Below are 24,449 nucleotides of genomic sequence, written 5' to 3' on the forward strand. Positions count from 1 at the left end.
TTGCACAAGAAACAATTGGTGCTATTACTTTGTACAAATATGGAATTCTGTAAATTGAAATTTCCTTTACTAACAGCAATTTTTTGTTGTGGTTGATGATAATTATATGCTGACAACTAAACACAGCAAATGCATCAAAACGTGTGTTTAGATTGTAGGAGAGTATCCCACATAAAAATGGAACGCGTCATGCACTAGTAAATCATCTGTAGTCGAATTGCATGTGAAGTAGCAACACTTGTCTCGAAAGTTGGCTTCACTGCATTTTATCGGAAAGGTGATGCAGCTGTATGTTCGTGCTTGAGTTGTGAGAGCCTCATGTTGTTGAGTTGTTATAGAAATGGAACAGTTTGCATTGTGTTACATGAAAATAGGCTCCATCAAAGAACAGAAAGAAATGTTTCAAGTGAAGTATCCTGGTAGGAACCTCCCCACTCCCAGCACAAGATCTGTAGAAGAAATGGAGAGCTGTAGTATCCGTTCAGAATGTGCAGAACAACATGTGACTGACATTGTGAATTGTGGTTTATTAGTCTCATAACGTACACAATCTAAATCATTTGATTTAGGTACAGGAGACACGTCAAAATTTTGGTAAAGTTTTACCATATACATAAACACCTGTGTTATAACATCAAGTTTAACACATATATTTCAGAACGACACAACACATATAAGTCACAGAGTAAGTTGACAAGCAAGACATGTGTACACGTTAGCATTCGAATGAGCACTAAGTCCAAGTCTAGCGGCCGCTTCTCGGCTGGCCGCTTAGGTGGCGCAGCTGCTGCATGGCTGGCAGACAGCGCCGCACGTAGAGGACGCGCGTAATTGCGCGGCGGCGCTTTGAATGATCGGCGAGTCACAACACTTTTCCCCCCTTTGAAATTGTTGCACTAGTCTTGGAGGTGTCCTGGAGATGGCTAACATCCATAGGCGTTGTTTGACTCGCCGTAAAGTCTCGAGGAGGAGGCTTCCCGTATGGACGGAAGTGTCCCCGATGATAACGGGTCGAGATGACAGGAGACGTAGGGGTCGAATCTGCTGGGGCCCCATGCACCAATCTGCCCGTTGCGGCAAGTCCAGTTGATATGACAGGAGACATGGGCGATGTGTCGGCGTCCGTTGGAGGAGGAGGCGAGTAGATTTGGTCTGACAGAGGATGGTCATCCAGTTCCTGCATGGGCACGTCTCCTGGTGGCATCCGTTCTTGTGCTGGCATCGCGATGACGGTGAGAGGGCTGCGTTGTGAGTATTGAGAGATGCCAAGATCCCGAGCGTCAGGTAGAGCCAAAGGTGGTGTAGCGGCATTCGGAACAGGCGTTGCCGGCACACGAGGCCGAAGCTGGTTCGAATGATGCACTGCAACACCCGTGTCCCTCTGGATTTCATGCAGGCGTCTGCCATGGTGTCTTAAGATGCGGCCCGGGCTCCATTTTGGCTGCCTGCCATATCCCCGTACCCAGACGAGGTCGCCGGCGGTGAACTGGCCAATTGAAGGCACCCGCGGCTGGGAGGTGGAAGGCCGCTGAAAATGAAGTAGCGTGCGGGGCTGTCGGCCATGTAAGAGCTCAGCCGGGCTGTGGTCGCCCATGGGGGTGAAACGGTAAGACGCCAGAAAATGGAGAAGCGCATCATCAGCAGCAGAAGAAGTCAGAAGTTTCCGCATCCGCATCTGAGTCTTAAATGTGCGGACCAGTCGTTCAGCCTCACCATTGGATTGTGGATGGAACGGCGGGGCCGTGACATGCATAACGCCGTGACGAGCACAAAAATCCGCAAATTCGGAAGAGGCAAATTGTGGACCATTATCAGTAACAAGAGTAGAGGGGAGGCCTTCCAAAGAAAAAATGTGGGCGAGAGCACTGGTGGTTGCACGGTGGTAGGCGACGTGCAACGGACAATGAAAGGAAAGTTAGAGTAGGCGTCAATTACAAGGAGCCAATAAGTACCTAAAAAGTGTCCCGCAAAGTCAGCATGAATGCGCTCCCAGGGCTTCTCAGGCGAAGGCCACGGTGACAAAGATGACTTCGGGGCAGCGGCCTGTGACGCACAAGGGCCGCAGGCAGTGACCATGTGTGCTGTTTCAGAGTCGATGCCAGGCCAGTACACATGACGGCGCGCCAGAGATTTTGTGCGAGAGACACCCCAGTGCCCTTGGTGAAGGAGGCGCAAGACCGAAGCACGCAAAGACGCAGGTACCACAACACGCGGCGAAGCATTGTCAGTGGAGAGGAGGATAACACCATCCCTAGCCGTGAGGCGGTAGCGCAAAGCGTAGTAGTTCTGAAACGGATCAGAATTCTTAGCGGACGGGCAATCTGGCTAACCCTTCTGAATACAGCGTAAAACCTGGGAGAGGGTAGGGTCAGAACCCGTAGCAGCCGCCAGCCTGTCCCCAGTGATGGAGAACCCGTCCACAACCCGCTGCTCGGCAACATCCAGGTGGAAACAAAAGTTCGTCCCTATCGAATGCCTGATCAGGACCCATGGGAAGGCGAGACAGAGCATCAGCATTTGCATGTTGAGCCATTGGCCGGAAATGAATCTCATAATTGAAACGAGACAATGAATCTCATAATTGAAACGAGACAAGTAAAGAGCCCAACGCTGGAGGCAGTGTGCAGCCTTGTCGGGAAGCGACGTTGATGGATGAAACGAGGAAACAAGTGGTTTGTGATCTGTAACAAGATGAAATTTTGAGCCATAGAGAAAAACACCAAACTTATGAAGAGCATAAATTATGGCCAAAGCTTCTTTCTCAATTTGAGAATACTTTTGTTGGGCATTCATGAGCGTTTTGGAGGCATAAGCAATGGGTTGTTCTGACCCGTCAGAAAAACGGTGCACAAGGACTGCACCGACCCCGTATTGAGAGGCGTCTGTGGCAAGAACAAGATGTTGGCCAGGTCGATAAGTAGCCAGGCACGGGGCCTGTTTCAACATAGTCTTCAATTTCTGGAAAGCCGCTTCGCATGACGCGGACCAGTGAAAAGGCACGTTTTTATGCAATGGCTGAGCCACCGAAGCCGCAGATGGTAAAAACTTGTGATAGTATGCTATTTTCCCCAAGAAGGCCTGCAGTTCCTTAACAGATGTAGGGCAAGGAAGGGCATCGATCGCAGCGACAGTTTGCTGAAGCGGACGAATACCAACCCGAGAGAGTTGAAACCCCAAGTACGTGATAGATGCCTGAAAAAATTGTGATTTCTGAAGATTACACTTAAGACCGGCAGTCTGTAAGACATGAAAAAGTGTGCGGAGATTTTGAAGATGTTCTTCAGTGGTGGAGCCAGTGACAACAATGTCGTCCATGTAATTGATACACCCAGGGACAGGGAGCAATAATTGTTCCAAGAATCGCTGAAAAAGAGCAGCGGCACTAGCAACCCCAAATGGCGAACGTTGGTATTGATAAAGGCCAAAAGGCGTGTTAAGGACCAGAAACTGCCGGGAAGCAGCGTCGAGAGGAAGTTGATGATAAGCTTCTGACAGGTCAATTTTAGAAAAATACTGGCCTCCAGCGAGTTTAGTGAACAGTTCTTCAGGACGGGGCATAGGGTAAGTGTCGATGAGGCATTGAGCATTTACAGTGGCTTTGAAATTGCCACAGAGACGAATATCACCATTTGGCTTAGCAACGATGACGACAGGAGAGGACCACTCACTGGAAGTGACATGAAGCAAGACCCCTGAAGTAGTGAGACGATCCAACTCCCGTTTTACCCGATCACGAAGGGCCACAGGAATGGGCCAAGCCCAAAAAAACTTAGGCCGAGCAGTGGGTTTGAGCGTGATATGAGCTTTGCACGGGCTAACCCAGGAGAAAAAAGGGACAAAAATGTCGTCGCCAAGGAATCCAGTTGAGCATAAGGAATAGCATCAGAGACAATATTGACAGAATCATCCATGGAGAACCCAAAAATGCGAAAGGCATCAAAACCAAAAAGATTTTCTGTGTTGCTCTGGTCAACCACAAATATGGGAACAGTGCGAACGATGGATTTGTAAGATACCTCAGCATTAAACTGTCCCAAGAGAGAAATCTTATGTTTATTGTACGTCCGTAATTGCCAAGTGACAGGTGACAGGAGTGGAGAACCCAACTGAAGATACGTCTGAGAATTAATGGTAGTGGCAGCAGAACCGGTATCCACTTGCATGCGAACATATCGACCAAGGATTTGGACAGTGAGGAATAACTTCCCTGAAAGGGAAGAAGTGCAATTGACAGACAACACAGAATCAGAATCAGCGTCATGTTCATGAATATCATGTATGCGGTCGGATTTGCAAATGGAAGACACATGACCTTTCTTTTTGTCCCCAACGTTGGGGACAATCCTCACGTGAATGTTTCGTAAAACACTGCGGACATGAAGGAAGTTGCCGGGGTTTTTGCTGCAGTTTCTTAGCGGGTTGTTTACGGCTAGGCCAAGGCGGCGCGTGGGAGCGCACGTCGGCCGGCGGGGATGCGCCGCACGCGTCGTCAACAGCGCACAGAGGTTGTATTTCCCCGACATCACCCCACGCCTCTATTTGCGCCCCAGCGGTGCGAGAAATTTCAAAAGACTGCGCAATGGAGAGAACTTCATCTAGAGTCGGATTCGCCAACTGAAGGACACGTTGCCGAACTTCTTTGTCGGGCTCCGACCGGATAATAGCATTCCGTACCATGGAATCAGCATAGGATTCTTTGTGAACGTCAGTAACAAATTGACACTTTCGACTGAGGCCGTGAAGTTCAGCAGCCCAAGCGCGATAGGATTGATTCAGTTGTTTTTGACAACGATAAAAGGCAACATGAGAGGCTACCATATGCGTTTGCTTTTGAAAATACAGACAGAAGTGAGCACATTTCAGCAAAGGACAAAGACGCAAGATCCTTCAAAGGAGCCAATTGCGACAACAACCGATATATTTGACGTGAAATCCAGGAAAGGAACAGAGACTTACATGGTTGTTCGTCTGTGACATGAAATGCCAAGAAGTGCTGTCGGAGACGTTTTTCATAATCAGACCAGTCTTCCGCCGTCTCATCATAAGGAGGAAAAGGAGGTATAGCCAATGACGAGAAACGCCCCAAATTTGACACCGCGACAAAATTGCGAATCACCGCTGTTAAGAGTTTGCTGTTCAAGGAGATTTTGCAATAGTTGCTCGACAGTAGCCGTGGGACCCTGTGGGTCAACGGTGAAAAGGAAAAATCCCATCCTCGTCGCCAGTTGTTATAACGTCAAGTTTAACACATATATTTCAGAACGACACAACACATATAAGTCACAGAGTAAGTTGACAAGCAAGACGTGTACATGTTAACATTCGAATGAGCACTAAGTCCCAGTTTAGCGGTCGCTGCTCGGCTGTCCACTTAGGTGGCGCAGCTGCTGCATGGCTGGCAGACAGCGCCGCACGTAGAGGACGCGCGTAATTGCGCGGCGGCGCTTTGAATGAATGATCGGCGAGTCACAACAACCTGATTTTAACAAATGGTACCATAACAATAATACAATATAAAAATACACATACAATAAAAAACTAACAATTAATTACAACAACTGATTTTAACAAATGGTATCATAATAATAATACAATTTTTTTACACATACAATAAAAGACTTACAATTAATTACCCCTTGCTCTAATTATCATGTCCTCCTCTATGAATTCCTCTACTGAATAGTAGCATTTATCCCACAGAATCTGCTGTAGCCTTATATTTAGACACTCTGGCTTCATATTAAATATATTTTTGCCCATTAGCTTGTTATATATTTTCATCCCCATATACTGTGGAGTTTGTGCATATAATTTCAAATGGTGTGTGGGTAACATAAAATTATTTTTATTTCTTGTGTTGTACGTGTGGTTAAATGATTTTCCTCAAATAATTTTTGTCTGCTGTGTACAAAGATTATAATTTCATAAATGTATGTGGAGGGAACTGTTAGGATTTGCAGGTTCCGATATAATGGGCGACAAGATTCTGTTTGTTGTGCACTACACATGTATCTTATAATTTTCTTTTGCAGTTTCAGTATTCGAGATACACTACTTGAATTTCCCCAGAAAATTATACCATACCTAATGACAGATTCAAAATAACTATGATATGCTATTTTTCGTGTACTCATGTCAGTAGAGTTTGCTAGTATTTGCATTGCAAATGCAAAGCTGCTTAGTTTATTTCATAGGAACTCAATATGTGTTCTCCAGTTTAAGTTGTTGTCCACATTTAGTCCTAGGAATTTGACTGTGTTAACTTCTTCCATAGGATGATTGTGATGATGTATTTTAAGATCCACACATTTCAAATGTTTGGTTTTGAAATGTACCATATTGGTTTTTGCAATGTTCAGTTTCAAGCCATTTAACTGGAACCAGTTTTCTAGAGTACCCATTGTGCTCACAATGGTGCTCTGAATTTTTTCTGCATCATCTTCAATTAAAACAGAAGTGTCATCTGCAAACAGAACTGACGGGGAATTTATATTTATGGGCAAGTCATTTACATAGAATAGGAACAGGATTGGCCCCAAAATGGAGCCTTGAGGCACACCTTGTGATACTGTACTCCATTTAGAATAATAATTCACTGCATTTGATGTGACATTTACCCTTTGCTTTCTGTTGTGCAAGTATGATGTGAGCCATTTCAGAGCTTTGTCCTTAATCCCATATTTGTTTAATTTGTAGATAAACAAGTCATGGTTCACTGAGTCAAATGCTTTTGAAAGATCGCAGAAGATACCTGCAACTTTACTACTCTGATCCAATGATTTGCATATCTTCTCAATAAAGTTATTTACTGTATCCAGTGTGTTTTTTCCTTGTTGGAATCCAAATTGGTTACTTACAATAATATCATTTTTTACAATAAAATTTTTGATCTGATTTGCAGCTACTTTCTCTAACACTTTTGACAGGATTGGGAGAATAGAAATAGGGCGATAGTTTCCCATATCTTCCTCGACCCTTTCTTGAACAGAGGTCTCACTTCGGCGTATTTTAACACATCAGGAAAGCACCCCTGTTCAAAAGATTGGTTGATTATTTTAGCTAGCGGGGGTGCTATTATGTCATATACTGCTTTAATCACTTTACTTGGTGTCCCATCCCACCCAGCAGAATTTTTATTTTTAGTGGCAATATAACATTTTTCACATCCTTTATTGTGACTTTTTTAAAATCTGTGAGATACTCAGCTTCTTGGTAGAGTCCAAAGGGATTTACTTTACTCTGAAATCCTGCTACATCAACTCCTGACTTTGCTACATTTGTGAAGAATTCATTTAAACACTCTGATATTTGAGCTGGGTTTACAACAACATTATCATCTACGTTAATCTTAGTTATTTCATTACTACTGACTTTAACACCCAACTCCGATTTGACAACAGACCACACTGCCTTTGTCTTACTATTATGTTGTGAAATAAACTTATTGTTTGCCATTTGTTTTGCTGCCTTTACAACTTTTTTGAAGATGGCTTTATAATGTTTCACATACACAGTAAAATGTCTGTTTTTGTTATATTTCAGTTCATTATGTAGTTGCCTCTTTCTGGCACTAGAAATTTTTATACCCTGAGTTGTCCATTTAATCTTCCTAGTCGTTTTGTTACATTTGGCTTTAATTGGAAAAGTTTCATTAAATGTTTCAAGAAAGCTACCATGTTGTTGCTGTTGTTGTTGTTGTTGTTGTTGTAGTTGTGGTCTTCAGTCCTGAGACTGGTTTGATGCAGCTCTCCATGCTACTCTATCCTGTGCAAGCTTCTTCATCTCCCAGTACCTACTGCAACCTACATCCTTCTGAATCTGCTTGGTGTATTCATCTCTTGGTCTCCCTCTACAATTTTTACCCTCAACGCTGCCCTCCAATACTAAATTGACGATCCCTTGATGCCTCACAACATGTCCTACTAACCGGTCCCTTCTTTTTGTCAAGTTGTGCCACAAACTTCTCTTCTCCCCAATCCTATTCAACACCTTCTCATTAGTTATGTGATCTACCCATCTAATCTTCAGCATTCTTCTGTAGCACCACATTTCAAAAGCTTCTATTCTCTTCTTATCTAAAACTATTTATCGTCCATGTTTCACTTCCATACATGGCTACACTCCATACAAATACTTTCAGAAACGACTTCCTGACACTTAAATCTATACTCGATGTTAACAAATTTCTCCTCTTCAGAAAAGCTTTCCTTGTCATTGCCAGTCTACATTTTATATCCTCTCTACTTGGATCATCATCAGTTATTTTGCTCCCCAAATAGCAAAACTCCTTTACTACTTTAAATGTCTCATTTCCTAATCTAATTCGCTCAGCATCACCCGACTTAATTCGACTACATTCCATTATCCTCGTTTTGCTTTTGTTGGTGTTCATCTTATATCCTCCTTTCAAGACACTGTCCACTCCGTTCAACTGCTCTTCCAAGTCCTTTGCTGTCTCTGACAGAATTACAATGTCATTGGCGAACCTCAAAGTTTTTATTTCTTCTCCATGGATTTTAATACCTACTCCGAATTTTTCTTTTGTTTCCTTCACTGCTTGCTCAATATACAGATTGAATAACATCAGGGAGAGGCTACAACCCTGTCTCACTCCCTTCCCAACTACTGCTTCCCTTTCGTGTCCCTCAACTCTTATAGCTGCCATTTGGTTTCTATACAAATTGTAAATAGCCTTTCGCTCCCTATATTTTACCCCTGCCATCTTCAAAATTTGAAAGAGAGTATTCCAGTCAACATTGTCAAAAGCTTTCTCTAAGTCTACAAATGCTAGAAACGTAGATTTGCCTTTCCTTAATCTATCTTCTAAGATAAGCCGTAGGGTCAGTATTGCCACACGTGTTCCAATATTTCTACGGAATCCAAACTGATCTTCCCCAAGGTCGGCTTCTACTAGTTTTTTCATTCGTCTTTACAGAATTCGCGTTAGTATTTTGCAGCCGTGACTTATTAAACTGATAGTTCGGTAATTTTCACATCTGTTAACACCTGCTTTCTTTGGGATTGGAATTATTATATTCTTCTTGAAGTCTGAGGGTATTTGGCCTGTCTCACACATCTTGCTCACCAGATGCTGGAGTTTTGTCAGGACTGGCTGTCAGTAGTTCTAATGGAATGTTGTGTACTCCCGGGGCCTTGTTTCGACTCAGGTCTTGCAGTGCTCTGTCAAACTCTTTACGCGGTATCATATCTCCCATTTCATCTTCATCTACCTCCTCTTCCATTTCTACAATATTGTCCTCAAGAGCATTGCCCTTGTGTAGACCCTCTATATACTCCTTCCAACTTTCTGCTTTCCCTTCTGTGCTTGGAACTGGGTTTCCATCTGAGCCCTTGATATTCATGCAAGTGGTTCTCTTTTCTCCAAAGGTCTCTTTAATTTTCCTGTAGGCAGTATCTATCTTACCCCTAGTGAGATAAATCTCTACATCCTTACATTTATCCTCTAGCCATCCCTGCTTAGCCATTTTGCACTTCCTGTCGATCTCATTTTTGTGATGTTTGTATTCCTTTTCGCCTGCTTCATTTACTGCATTTTTATATTTTCTCCTTTCATCAATTAAATTCAATATTTCTTCTGTTACCCAAGGATTTCTACTAGCCCTCGTCTTTTTACCTACTTGATCCTCTGCTGCCTTCACTACTTCATCCCTCAAAGCTACCCATTCTTCTTCTACTGTATTTATTTCCCTCATTCCTGTCAATTGTTCCCTTACACTCTCCCTGAAACTCTGTACAACCGCTGGTTTAGTCAGTTTATCCAGGTCCCTTCTCCTTAAATTCCCACCTTTTTGCAGTTTCTTCAGTTTTAATCTACGGTTCATAACCAATAGATTGTGGTCAGAGTCCACATCTGCCCCTGGAAATGTCTTACAATTTAAAACCTGGTTCCTTAATCTCTGTCTTACCATTATATGATCTGTCTGATACCTTCTAGTATCTCCAGGCTTCTTCCATGTATACAACCTTCTTTTATGATTCTTGAACCAAGTGTTAGCTATGATTAAGTTATGCTCTGTGCAAAATTCTACCAGGCAGTTTCATCTTTCATTTCTTTCCCCCAATCCATATTCACCTACTATGTTTCCTTCTCTCCCTTTTCCTACTACCGAATTCCAGTCATCCATGACTATTAAATTTTCGTCTCCCTTCACTATCTGAATAATTTCTTTTATTTCATCATACATTTCTTCAATTTCTTCGTCATCTGCAGAGCTAGTTGGCATATTAACTTGTACTGCTGTAGTAGACGTGGGGTTCATGTCTATCTTGGCCACAATAATGCGTTCACTATGCTGTTTGTAGTAGCTTACCCGCATTCCTATTTTTTTTTATTCATTATTAAACCTACTCCTGCATTACCCCTATTTGACTTTGTATTTATAACCCTGTATTCGCCTGACCAAAAGTCTTGTTCCTCCTGCCACCGAACTTCACTAATTCCCACTATATCTAACTTTAACCTATCCATTTCCCTTTTTAAATTTTCTAACCTACCTGCCTGATTAAGGGATCTGACATTCCACGCCCCGATCCGTAGAACGCCAGTTTTCTTTCTCCTGATAATGACGTCCTCTTGAGTAGTCCCCACCCGGAGATCCGAATGGGGGACTATTTTACCTCTAGAATATTTTACCCAAGAGGATGCTATCATCATTAACCATACAGTAAAGCTTCATGTCCTCGGGAAAAATTACGGCTGTAGTTTCCCCAACTGTTGGCAGTACCAGCACAGGAAGGCCGTTTTGGTTAGTGTTACAAGGCCAGATCAATCAATCAAGCTACCATTAAATTTGTTAAAGTTAGTACTACTTGAGATACAGCTGTCATAAAGCCATGCAACCTCTCTTAACTTATCGCTAAATATAGTTAGGTTTTTTTCATTGAAGTTCCTTTTCATGTGGCTTTTGTTACACGAAATTTCTTTATAGAGTTTTGGTAGTTCAATGAATAATGCGGAGTGGTCAGTGAGGACCACTGAAACTACAGACAGAATTCACACATACATTACAAGAAATCCCCGCAAGTTGGTAAAGGGGGTTATCACAGCAGGTTGATGTATCTTGTATATCATGTCATGTACTAAAAGATATGAAATTAAAAGCCTATCACGTGAGAGTGGTGCAAGAGTTGAAATTTGAGGATAAAAAAAAAAAAAGAGAGAGTTCATTATTGTAACTGTCTGCTGACATCAACTGCTAACAGGTACTTGGACCCTTTACTATACTTCCATGTCTAATGAGACCTGGTTTCATTTGTCAGGTTATGTAAACTCCCAGAATTGCAGATACTGGTTGCAGGACTACCCACACATTCTGCATGAAGAACCTCTCCACCCAAAGAAGATAGGTGTTTGGTGTGTGTTGTCCTGCATGCACATTACTGGCCCCGTATTTTTCAATTACATCTTTAACAGTGCCGGATATAGAGAGAACCTTGACTCTTTCTATGCCCAGTTAACAGATGCAGAGAAGCTGTATGCAGTATTCCAAGAAGACTTGTAACACTACCGCCCTGTCGGATGTGCGTTAGCTCAATAAAGCCTGTACTGTAATAAGTTCACGGGCTTCACCTTGTAAACAAGGATTTAGTACATGAATTGACCGCGTGTACCTAATGGAAGCAATTCGGACTTATATTCAGTCAGTAACTACAGTGATGCGTCAAGCAAATGTTAAGTATAATTACGCGTTCGCAAGGACAAGAAGTACACACAGTAGATACTACCAATGATTAATAATACGGTCGCCAGCCTAATTAGGCATTGAGTGAGTTTTCCCTTGTACAAGTGGTTGCATGTACAAGCATAACAACACGTAGTAATGTTGCGTTTTATAGCAAAATTTAGAACCAGAAAGAATCTACTGAACTAAAGTTTTCTTCTTTTGTACTAATTTGGATGAGCTAAACTTACACAACACCACACAGCAATGATTACTACGAGCTGCACTTTGTATATTGATCAGACTGAAATCGGGCATAGATTACCCTAGAATCAGCAATTTTGAAAAACACACATACAATGTCACTATTAAAATTGGAAAAAACCCTAATACACTTAGGTTTAATATAGAAATTAATTTTACTGTTCAATTCTGATCAGTACACTTCAAAATGTGCAAGAATAGGCAAGAGAAGGGGGGGGGGGGGGGGGGCTGAAACTGTTACGGTCGTTATGCTGAAACTAATAAGTCCTGAAGGTACATTAACACTCAAAATTGTCAATCTGTGGATAACTACTTTATTCCTTTTATTACTGAATCAATTAGTTATTATTCTTTCAGTCTCAAATTAATTAACTAACATTGCTAGCTCAATTCAAATTTTATCTTTCAATTTAATCGCACTGTTGTTCTTTACTAACATTTACATTTGCACTCCTAACTTTCAAACTGCTTTATAGCATAGATCGATCTGCAGATAATTTAATACTAACTGTAAACTTTCAGTTCGGGATACTCGGGTTGCACAAAATATGGTAAGGACCCTGTCTAGGTCAATGATAAGGATAAGTGATGGCTAATGCAATTCTGGTAAAAGTCACGTTATTATTGAACAGTTAGAACAGTTTCAACACTGGTCCACACAGATACACTTCTAAAGATGAAATAAATGTTTGACCTGTGCACGTAGTTGCGGCGGCTGGCGGGCAGCGAGATAGCGGGCAGCACAGCACACATACAAGCACGGCTAAGGCTCTCACAGTATCGGCACTTTCATTCTTCTTAGCGTCGTAATCTTTCCAATTTTGTGCCTGAGGAAATAGCCATACCAAGTAGTCGTCGGAATCGGCCCATCCGAGGCTCAATGGAATCCACTTTTCCTAGATAGCCTCCTCGGTACAGTACATGTTCCTCTGACCGATACTCAACTCCGACTGTTACTGAGCCCGTTGTGCCGAACCGCGCCAGTGTGCGTTTTCCCGCGCTCGCCTGCATCCACCTTTTCCCGCGCCCCTACAGGTAGGGTATTCACCAAAGGTTTTCTACTACACATATTCTAATGCATTACCTACGTACGGACCAAGTGTTTAAATTACAATTTACACATTTTACAATAGTTTTAACATTAAATACATTTCCTTTTGGTTATCAAATCGCTTGAAATTTAACATAAGTAATAATATTCATTTCAAAATTTGTGTACAGTTTCTTTAACATGACACGAAAAGAAAAAAAATCCAAAATAATATTTACATTATTTCACATAAATTCAGAAAGAAACATTTATCTAATTGCATAAAGAAAAAGATTATTATAGGTACATTATTGTTACACATGCCCCTGTTTCCAGAAAATTTTCTTAAGTCCAAATTTTATGGGAACACTAAATTTAACAATAATACACTGGTTCTGAATCTTTACGTAAAAGTTCAAGAAGATTTACACTACATATTTCCTTCCACTCACTGTATATAGGTTCATACTATTTTAATATATTAAGACCAATATCTTGTTATTTACTTAAGTGCCTTTTGCACAATCCAACTTCCCTTCATAACATTACTAAAATAGCAATTTAATCATTTTTTTCCCAAATTTCTTAAAGAAATAATTTAAAATTCTGGAATACACACATTTAACTACAAAAACAAATGCATATTTCGTATACACTATAGGATAATTTGTCGCTGCTTGCTTTGAATAGCAGTCCAGTTCTTAATTTATTAAACAAAACACACCCACAAAATTTTCAGAAATTATTTACACATATTTGCTGCCTATTATGTGGATTTGGGCAGTCCATTTCACTTCATATTGTCACATCCTCTGGATTACATTTACTATTTACCATCAACTATTTATCTGCCCTCATTGGTATTTGGCAGTCCTTCATATTCCGGTTCATACACTGCCCATTTTCATTTTAGACAGTTCCATCTTTTATCTGGCTGAAAGCATTTATCCTTTCTTTTCAGTCCTTTCCTCCATACATTTTTATAGTTACAGTACAATTGGTAATCTGAAACTCACATAACTACATTAGCACACTTTCAAGATTATACAGACATTTACAAAGAATAGTTACATTTGAAATAACTTGGGTTCAGCATAAAATACAGCACAATTACTCGTTTCTGGGAACATACAGTTTCAGATCCACAATATTTCTTACTCCTAAAGGTCTTTTGGATTTTGGGTAGATTAGGTAGTAAGCATTGTCGTGTGGAATATTCTGTATTATATATGGTCCATTATAAATATACTTAAATTTTGAAATTTCATGGTTTAGTTCACTAGATTTTTCGTGGGTTTTCAGAAGAACATGATCTCCAATTTTAAATTTTGAAACTTTTAGATTCTTATCGTGTCTTCTAGATCTAGATTCGGCTTTTTGCTTTGCCCTTTTTATTACCAATTCTTTCTTTTGATTTAATCCCAAACTTGTACAAGGTGGAAACTCTAATTTTTCTTCAATTAAACTTTTACTACTTTTACCTAACAAAATTTCTTCCGGTGGGAACCCTGTATTTTCATGATGTAATATGTTCATGACAGTCTCAAAATCAGATATGAATCTGCCCCAGGCTCTAATTCAACAAAACAATAATTCAATTTCAGCTAATACTGAGTTACAGTAACAATAAAGTCATGCATAATATTAATAATATCTATACAAATACAGCATCCTGCCCCTGCTCGTCTCTTTATTAACAAGGCAGTCTTTCATGGTTCATAAAACAGTCACTTAAGTCTGGTGGCTTCTTAGGCCTCTGGAGTTCAAAGTCTTTGCTCACTTGAACTCTTCGCAAAATAAACACTGAGTCGTCAGGCGGCTCTTTCTTTCTTTGTTCGGTCTCAACATCTGGATTCTGTTTTGACACTTCGTCATTGTTAGGTACAATATCGTACTTAACTGCATCCCCTTTGATTTCACTGATTTTCTCATACCCTCTTTCTGTAAAAGTATATTCACTTTCTTTTACCCCGAAAAATACATCTTCACTAGAGTCATCATTACTTTCTTCCTCCACATCAGATTCATTTAAGTACGCTACTTTTGCACAACAGGGAAAGCTAGTATATTCAATTTTGTCTGTATTTACGTATATTTCATCATCTGAACTATCGTCGGAATCCGACCATTCCGGATCGCTATCAGGTTCTAACATAAAGGCTTTTCTGAGACAGGCACTAAGTTCTTCCTCGGTATTGTTGTCAGGCTTAGATTTTAATTCAATCTCCTCTTTTGGTGAAACGGCCTCTTCATCAGCTTTATTTACCTCTACTGTGACTTCATATTCGGTGTAATCCTCGTGGACTTTAATTACTTTCATGTAATCATCTGCCCCTTCTCCACGGTGCCTCTCGGTAGCAGCTTGCACTATTGGCGGATTTTTAGCAGAAGTTATTTCTTCGTCAATGCTGAGGAATTCATCCTCCAAATCCTTCCTATCATTAACCTTCCCCTTATCGGCAGCACGCGTACTTTTCGCGGCGCTATTTATTCTCCCTTCTTCAAATTTGGGCCACGTCACTATATTGACGCCCCTATCATTTCCCTTTTTATTAACTAATTTCTTCGCCTCATATTCTTTCTTAATATCCTCCCACTCACATTGCTTTAGGCCCTTGTACAGATCGTCGATCTGCACACACCAATCAGTTACTTCTGCTAATTCATTATCGCCCTTTTCCTCATTGCGAACACTGCTAACCGCACCTCTCTGTATACTCACAGTCTCATCTATCGTTTCCTTTGCCACGGAATTATCACTTGTAAAATTTTCATTATCTCTTACAGCTACGTTCGTACCTACTGCTGCCGTATTGCTAACGGCTTCTCTCTGAACAGATGTTCCGCTAGGCTGGGCCGTTGCCCTCTGATGCTCCACTCGCCCGTTAACCTGGAGCTTTCTGTGCGGCATAGATGACTCATGTTCGCTCGCACCTGACGCTTGTCTTGCCACAACACGTTGCTTCGTTTCACGCCTGTCTCTAACCTGTCTCATTACATTACGGTCGGTCCGGTATCTGTTCTTAAATCGGGGCCGGTATGTATTGTCCGCTTCCGTTTGGCCCGCAACATTCGCGGAAATTAGTTTCCCGCGTCGTTATTATTTTGCGCGGCATACCCTCTACCGCGACCTTGATAATTTCCCCTGCCTCTTCCTCTGCCTCTTCCTCTCTGTATCATATTGACGCGAAATCCATCGCCGTCATTTCTTTCGTCATTGTATCGGTTATTATGGTTACCAAAATTTTGATAATTGGCACGACTTGCGCGCCAATGGTCTTCGTCTTCGACCCTTTCCAGAAATGCTTGGAAGCTACGATGGTTGCTTCCTACATACCTCTTGGAATCTTCTGGGAGCTTTTTATACAGTTCCCAGATAATTTCTGAATCTGATCTTCGGCCTTTTAAATGTGTCAATTTCCGGTACCAATACTCGCAGAAATCTTTCAAAGAATTCCTGCCCCTGCTATCATGCTGTTTTGCCATAATAAACTCGCGCCATAAATGGTCCTGTTTTTGTTCTGACCAATATTCTTCGGTAAATTTTTGCCTAAATTCTTCGAACGTCATTCGTTCGGTATTTAAATTTATTCCCCAGCGCTTAGCGTCACCTGCTAAGGCGCTAATTACAACGTTTATCTTTTCCTGATCAGACAAGTGCTCAGGAAATACTCTCTCGCAATTTTTGATGAAGTCTAACGGATGCCACCCGTTATGTTTCTTGGCTGGATCGAAGCGTTCCTCGCCTTCTAACAGCTTCGAAATTGGTGCGCCATTACAGACCACACCAGGCCTATCTTTAATTTTGCTCTCTAGATCGAAAATTTTGCCTTGAATTTTCGTACAATTTTGAACACATCCGGTTACTTTTTCACCTAATTCTTTTTCAGTGTCTACAACTACCCTTTTCAACTGAGATATTCCGTATTGACATTCGTTTACGATCTCAGTTTTAAGACCGAAAACTTTTTCGTCTACCTTAGTTTCAACCATCGGTTCTACTTTCTCTTGGATGTTGAGAATTTCGACATCGAATCTACTGTTAATGTTACCAATTTCCTCCTGCATAGTATCCATATTTTTGTTAATGGTGTCAATTTCAAATTTCATATTATTTACCACAGAACTTAAATTTCCCACTTTTTGTTCTACCTGCTCTATTTGTTTACTAATTCTAATTCCTTGATCTTTGACCTGTGCTTTAATTTGATCAACGTGTGTTTTAAGCTGCTCGTTCTGTGTTTTGATCTGATGGCCCTGTGTTTTGAGTTGCTCGTCAACGTGCGTTTTAAGCTGATCAACCTGATTACCGACTTGTTTTTGAAGCTGATTACTCTGTGTTTTAAGCTGCGCATCAACGTGCGTTTTAAGCTGCTCGTTCTGTGTTTTGAGCTGCTCATCAACGTGTGTTTTAAGCTGCTCGTTCTGTGTTTTGAGCTGCTCATCAACGTGTGTTTTAAGCTGCTCATTCTGTCCTACAATTTGTTTGGTTAATTGTTCAAATAAGTCGTTCATATTTAAAATTTTTACACTGTTTTGTTCTACGGAATCCGTGTGTTCCGATTCTACTTCATAAGTTTCTTTCGGTTCTTTCTTTATCTGTGGTGAATCAAATATGTCAGTGGATTCGTTCACGTACCCACTATCATCTACAAAGTCACCCTCTACTTCCTGTTTTGTCCCTTGCTGTGTTCGAGGTGATCGCGACATTTCAATCTGTTCGTTGACGTGTTCATGGTATTGTATGTACGCCAATTGTCTTCCGCTAACGCCACCTGTTATCTGGCCGAGTAGACTCCTGCTACTGCTAGCCGCATTCTCCATTTCGCTCGGCACATCTACCCTGTCCCCGTTCCTGTCCATATTGAATGCCAATCACACCACACTATTTTACTTGACTCACACTACAGTTTAATTTACTGAACTTTATTGCTATTCGTGCCACTGAACATCCACTGTTCGGTCTTTAGTTTATAACCGACAACAACTGGATGTCCTGTCACCGGGAAGCCACGTGTAACACTACCGCCCTGTCGGACGTGCGTTAGCTCAATAAAGCCTGTACTGTAATAAGTTCACGGGCTTCACCTTGTAAACAAGGATTTAGTACATGAATTGACCGCGTGTACCTAATGGAAGCAATTCGGACTTATATTCAGTCAGTAACTACAGTGATGCGTCAAGCAAATGTTAAGTATAATTACGCGTTCGCAAGGACAAGAAGTACACACAGTAGATACTACCAATGATTAATAATACGGTCGCCAGCCTAATTAGGCATTGAGTGAGTTTTCCCTTGTACAAGTGGTTGCATGTACAAGCATAACAACACGTAGTAATGTTGCGTTTTATAGCAAAATTTAGAACCAGAAAGAATCTACTGAACTAAAGTTTTCTTCTTTTGTACTAATTTGGATGAGCTAAACTTACACAACACCACACAGCAATGATTACTACGAGCTGCACTTTGTATATTGATCAGACTGAAATCGGGCATAGATTACCCTAGAATCAGCAATTTTGAAAAACACACATACAATGTCACTATTAAAATTGGAAAAAACCCTAATACACTTAGGTTTAATATAGAAATTAATTTTACTGTTCAATTCTGATCAGTACACTTCAAAATGTGCAAGAATAGGCAAGAGAAGGGGGGGGGGGGCCCTGAAACTGTTACGGTCGTTATGCTGAAACTAATAAGTCCTGAAGGTACATTAACACTCAAAATTGTCAATCTGTGGATAACTACTTTATTCCTTTTATTACTGAATCAATTAGTTATTATTCTTTCAGTCTCAAATTAATTAACTAACATTGCTAGCTCAATTCAAATTTTATCTTTCAATTTAATCGCACTGTTGTTCTTTACTAACATTTACATTTGCACTCCTAACTTTCAAACTGCTTTATAGCATAGATCGATCTGCAGATAATTTAATACTGACTGTAAACTTTCAGTTCGGGATACTCGGGTTGCACAAAATATGGTAAGGACCCTGTCTAGGTCAATGATAAGGATAAGTGATGGCTAATGCAATTCTGGTAAAAGTCACGTTATTATTGAACAGTTAGAACAGTTTCAACACTGGTCCACACAGATACACTTCTAAAGATGAAATAAATGTTTGACCTGTGCACGTAGTTGCGGCGGCTGGCGGGCAGCGAGATAGCGGGCAGCACAGCACACATACAAGCACGGCTAAGGCTCTCACAGTATCGGCACTTTCATTCTTCTTAGCGTCGTAATCTTTCCAATTTTGTGCCTGAGGAAATAGCCATACCAAGTAGTCGTCGGAATCGGCCCATCCGAGGCTCAATGGAATCCACTTTTCCTAGATAGCCTCCTCGGTACAGTACATGTTCCTCTGACCGATACTCAACTCCGACTGTTACTGAGCCCGTTGTGCCGAACCGCGCCAGTGTGCGTTTTCCCGCGCTCGCCTGCATCCACCTTTTCCCGCGCCCCTACAGGTAGGGTATTCACCAAAGGTTTTCTACTACACATATTCTAATGCATTACCTACGTACGGACCAAGTGTTTAAATTACAATTTACACATTTTACAATAGTTTTAACATTAAATACATTTCCTTTTGGTTATCAAATCGCTTGAAATTTAACATAAGTAATAATATTCATTTCAAAATTTGTGTACAGTTTCTTTAACATGACACGAAAAGAAAAAAAATCCAAAATAATATTTACATTATTTCACATAAATTCAGAAAGAAACATTTATCTAATTGCATAAAGAAAAAGATTATTATAGGTACATTATTGTTACAGACTGAGCTATTACTCACACATCAAGCCAAAATATGGTGCACATCACCAATATGTCCCCTGAAGACAGACTTGCCAGTAGAGGCCTCTGGCCCCCAAAGTCCCCAGACTTAACATCATGTGATTTTTATTTATGGGGCACACTAAAAAGCAACGTTTATGCTGACATGTCTCACACAATAGACAATCTTAAATAGAACATTCCTGGAAAAAATGAACAACATAACACCTGCAGAATTACAGTGTGGTGTTGGTAACGTCATCACACAAAGTCTCTAATGTCTGTGGCCAAACCTTCAGTATCTCTTATAAACAGGAAACTGCATGATTTTTAACTTCACTATTATCTGTTCATTTTAGTTCATGCATCGTTACTTGAATCTCGGGCTTTATGTGTACCAGTTTTATGTGGGAAACCCTGTATAATAGCAGTCTCTTTTATTGGCAAATTCACACGTGAAAAAGGTAAACAAGACATTAGAAAGGAAACAACCAACACTCTCACAGGATGTATATAAAACCTGATCGATTGATTGTATATTTCCATGCTGCCCTCACCCTCCTGCCCCCCCTTAAATTGCAAAGCACTTGGTATAGAGGGGTACTTGAACCTAACTTGTCGTCCAGCTCTTTTGCGGGCGGTTGGTTGTGACATCGGTGCTGTTGTAAATGTGGTCAAAAATGTGGACAGGTGAACATTGCCCCTGTAGCTGAGGTCTGTGTTGATGAGTCAAGACATTGTGGAATAGTATCTATTGGTGTGCTGTCCAAAGGTGGTGACAGTATGATCCTTGTTGGTTTCATCTCTTGATAAATACCTTACTGCATTTGTAATTTTGCAAAATGGTAATGTGTGGTTCCTTTGTCGCAATACTTGGAAAGACCTGGTGTATGGGGGCTGAAGAGGACCTCAAAGCGAATCAGTGCAGAGCGTGACATGGGATCAGTCTGCCAATGCCTTATGTACAACAAAAACTGGTCGTTTGCTGTGGTGCAAAGCAGGTGGCTATATATATTGGCGATATATTCCTGATTTGCTGTATCAGTAGTGGCAGTTCCTCCTGGTATGCAGTGGTGTAGGTGAGAGGTAGCCCGTGGGAATCCTCAGCAGCTCCCCATAACCTTTTCAGCCAATAGTGCACCCGTGTTAGATTTATAAGCAAACCGTAGTCCGAAAAGGGCCAAAGGAAGCGTTTCTATGGGCTTCTCTGGGTGACACATGAGAGTGGGCTTTAAAGTCCTATGCCACCTTTCAGCTATTCCATTGCTAACAGGATGATAACTTGCAGTGTATTGTTGTTGGAAAATGCACAGTTTAGACAATTCATTGTGAAGATTGGATTCAAATTGCTGGATCTGGTCTGTTGTAATATCGAGAGGACAACCAAAGTCCACTAACGAGTTTACTGTGAACAAATAACTGGAACTTCTGAAGGCAAGGCAGAGGGCCAATAAAGTCATATGTGCATGTGATCAGACCTCCTTGGAGGTTCAGGGAAATGTCTGATATCTGTATGAAAGCAGCCCAGGCCCAAGCCCAAGCCCAAGCATCTTTCTTTATTGGGGGCCACGCAAAATGGTCGGTTAGTAATTTATTCGTGGCATTTGCACCTGGATGTGCCAGGTTGTAGACACTGTCGAGTGACACTTTGCGAAATTGTGGTGAGCCTTAGGGGCTTCTGTTGTGAGGTATAACACCATATTTTAGAGTCGAGATCTGGCATCTCTACTTGCTTCAGTCTCTGCCCCAGTGAAGTATCGTTTTGTGAAAGTTGCAATTGTTGATCTGTTGCTTGTGCCTTGGCGAGATTGTTGTTCAAAATGTTTACCAAACTACAAATGCAAGAATAGTAGTAAGTGAATACATTTTCTCTGCCTTTATTGAAGAGGGGGAACATTTATCACTGACATTTTGAAAGGCAGGCACGATTACCTTGTGATCCGTACAGATCATTACTGGGCGAGCTTTGATTTGAGGGCAAAAATACCTCACACTCTTGTATATTGCCAACACCTCTCCATTTTAAGCACTCCATTTCCTTTGTCCTGGCTGTAAGGAAAGGGGGGCTAGCTTAACGGCTGCCAATGATTGTTGACTTTCTGGGGCAGAGTGCCATCAGTTGCAATTTTTCTGGCACCTACAACAATAGCCAGTGGAGTGGATGGTAAAAGATGGGTGAGATAAGTAGATACCATCAGCCAAGGAAGGTTACTTCACTTTTGCCAGTGACAATATCTTTGTCATTTAACACGATGCAGTGGCTGTATAGTCTCTCTAATTCTTTGTGAACATGTCTATCATGTAACAGTGTTAGATGAAAGGATACCACCCAAATATGCAAAACAAAGTGCCAGTCCCTGCAAAACAATCAAAAATGCGATCTCCAGTGTAGAGGTCACTTCCTGGCGATGCCTGAAATAGTCACTGGTGGCTCCACATTGCAGTCGCACAAGGCAGTAGCATGGCATCGGAGATTCAGATAATTTCTTTAGCAAACTGGATCTATTCACAACCACATGACCCCACAGAAGCAAGCAAGGCTGCGGGACCAGCGACTACTGATGGTGCTCATGCTGCCTCACTCGAGGCCTTTTGGCTGTTGTCTGCAGGTGCGGGGCCCGTGACTTCACTATGTAGTCCCCTTGCATGGCAATGGTGTGAGAAAGATTGCTGGTAGAGTGGGCGAACGGCTTGTACACAGCAAGAACAAACATGAATTTCAGTCACTTTGCAGTTGTTGAACCTATTTATTAGACATGGATTTGTCAAGCCCACAGTAAGCGCAAAATCTGAAAGAAAATCGGAAACTGAGTTCAGCGACCACAAAATTTCACGTGAAATGGGTACCAAAATCTCTATTGATCGTTAGATTTTTGTGACCATGAGTGTGGATAATGGAACTGTTTACAGCCATTAAATTTAAAGGCTTGCCATCAGTTGTGCACGAGGCAGTCAGTTTTTTGACCTCCGCGTAGATGTTGATCAAGAAAACCAGATCAGAAATATGTAACTGCCGTGCCGCTGTAGTGCACACCAGAAGTAGCAGTGTTAGTCATTTGAGCAGGTTTTGTGCTGCTATAAAAGGTGTCTGTGCCATCTGACAGTGCAGTCTGTAGGTGTTGCAATCTGTCATGCCTAATCCAAATCGTCCCGGCTGTTTAGATGGGTGCACGGCTTTGAGCACTTTGCAGCTTGACACCCTAAACATCTATGACACCAGCAGTTACTAGTGAAGCTAGCTTCAAATTGACTGCGATCTTGAGATTGAGGGACAGAAGAATGTTGTGAGCAAGTCAGGTTTTTAGGGACAGTCCGTAACTGTAAAACCTGTAACTGTTTGGCTATCGTCTCAACTGTCGTGCATAGACTTTACGAGTTCTTTGGCTGTGCTCGGTGAGTGTTGGTATGAGGGAGCAACACAATGAAGTGAAGTGTAGCATCTTCATGTGATCTTGGCAGTCATTGGTGTATTCAGCTGGAATGTTGGTAGTTGCCGAGACCGCAGCCCCCACAGCAGTTCAATTTAGCATTGTGTGCACCCTGTCAGCCACTGGCAACAACTGATGTATAGGTTTTCTTTTGTGCATTATCAAAGCTAACTGCACTTGTGAAGGCAGCTGTTGTTGCCAGACATGTAACAATATATCATTAGAAGTCACACTAGTGTCAGTCATAATAACTAAATGTCTCCAGAGCTCTGATGTGTTTTTGTCACCATGTTTTTCATGGTACATATTTGCGTCAGCTTTTGATCAGGCAGTTCAATGCAGTGAGCAACTAAAGCCATTTTGAGAGCACAGTAGGTTCATTAGTGGTGTGGGTGCAAATAATGCCCGAAACTGAAGCGGCCTCTCGCTAGTCCAGGTTGTTAATTACCTGTGTAAACTGCTTCAGTGACCTTCTGATGTTCTCGGGAATCACAAACCATATTTCAGATTGTGCAGGTTTGAACGGCAACGCACACAATTGCATGTGTGGTACAGAAGAATCACACAAGCTAGCCAGTAGGAAGTCTTTGTCATGTATGCTGTTGCGATGTAGATGAGAACATCAGAAACAGTAACCTTGTTATATCTTGTTTGATGTCACTTCTCGGTGTAGTGGGGGCACCCATTGCAGATGATTGCACATTGAAAGTCTAGGCACATACCAGATTATCCGGAAAGTTGTGTTACACATGCAGCTATGCTTATATAGGGGTCACTGGTTATGCAGGAGAAATTAATACCCAGATATGACAATGACCACTTTTATTGAGAAACTCACTAGGACCATAAACAAGGTGAACAGTAAACGAGAAAAACCATCACTTTCACAGAACATATATAAAACTTGATTGATTGACCGTTTAGTCCCACAAGATCATTAAAAAAAAGTGTTGAACTATTATTTACAAAAAATGTATACTTAAAAAATTTTTGACAACTGTCACTGTAGTTCATAAGGCCAGAGTAGATCACTCACAGTTATAGTGGGCTTTGCACTGTTACTTTGTGTGTGCGCCACAACGAGGCACTTCATGTGGTTTTGTTTATACATCTATGACAACACATCAGTGTTGGCGCAGTTCTAGGCGACTCGGCTTTTCAGTCTGTGTAACAGTGCAATTTGCTCTAGAGGTCTGCATGTAAATATTCCATGGATTCTATACAAGTGGTGGTCTTTAAATAGCAGCCAGCAAAGTAAC

Source organism: Schistocerca cancellata, chromosome 2, assembly GCF_023864275.1.
Source record: "Schistocerca cancellata isolate TAMUIC-IGC-003103 chromosome 2, iqSchCanc2.1, whole genome shotgun sequence".
NCBI lineage: Eukaryota > Metazoa > Arthropoda > Insecta > Orthoptera > Acrididae > Schistocerca > Schistocerca cancellata.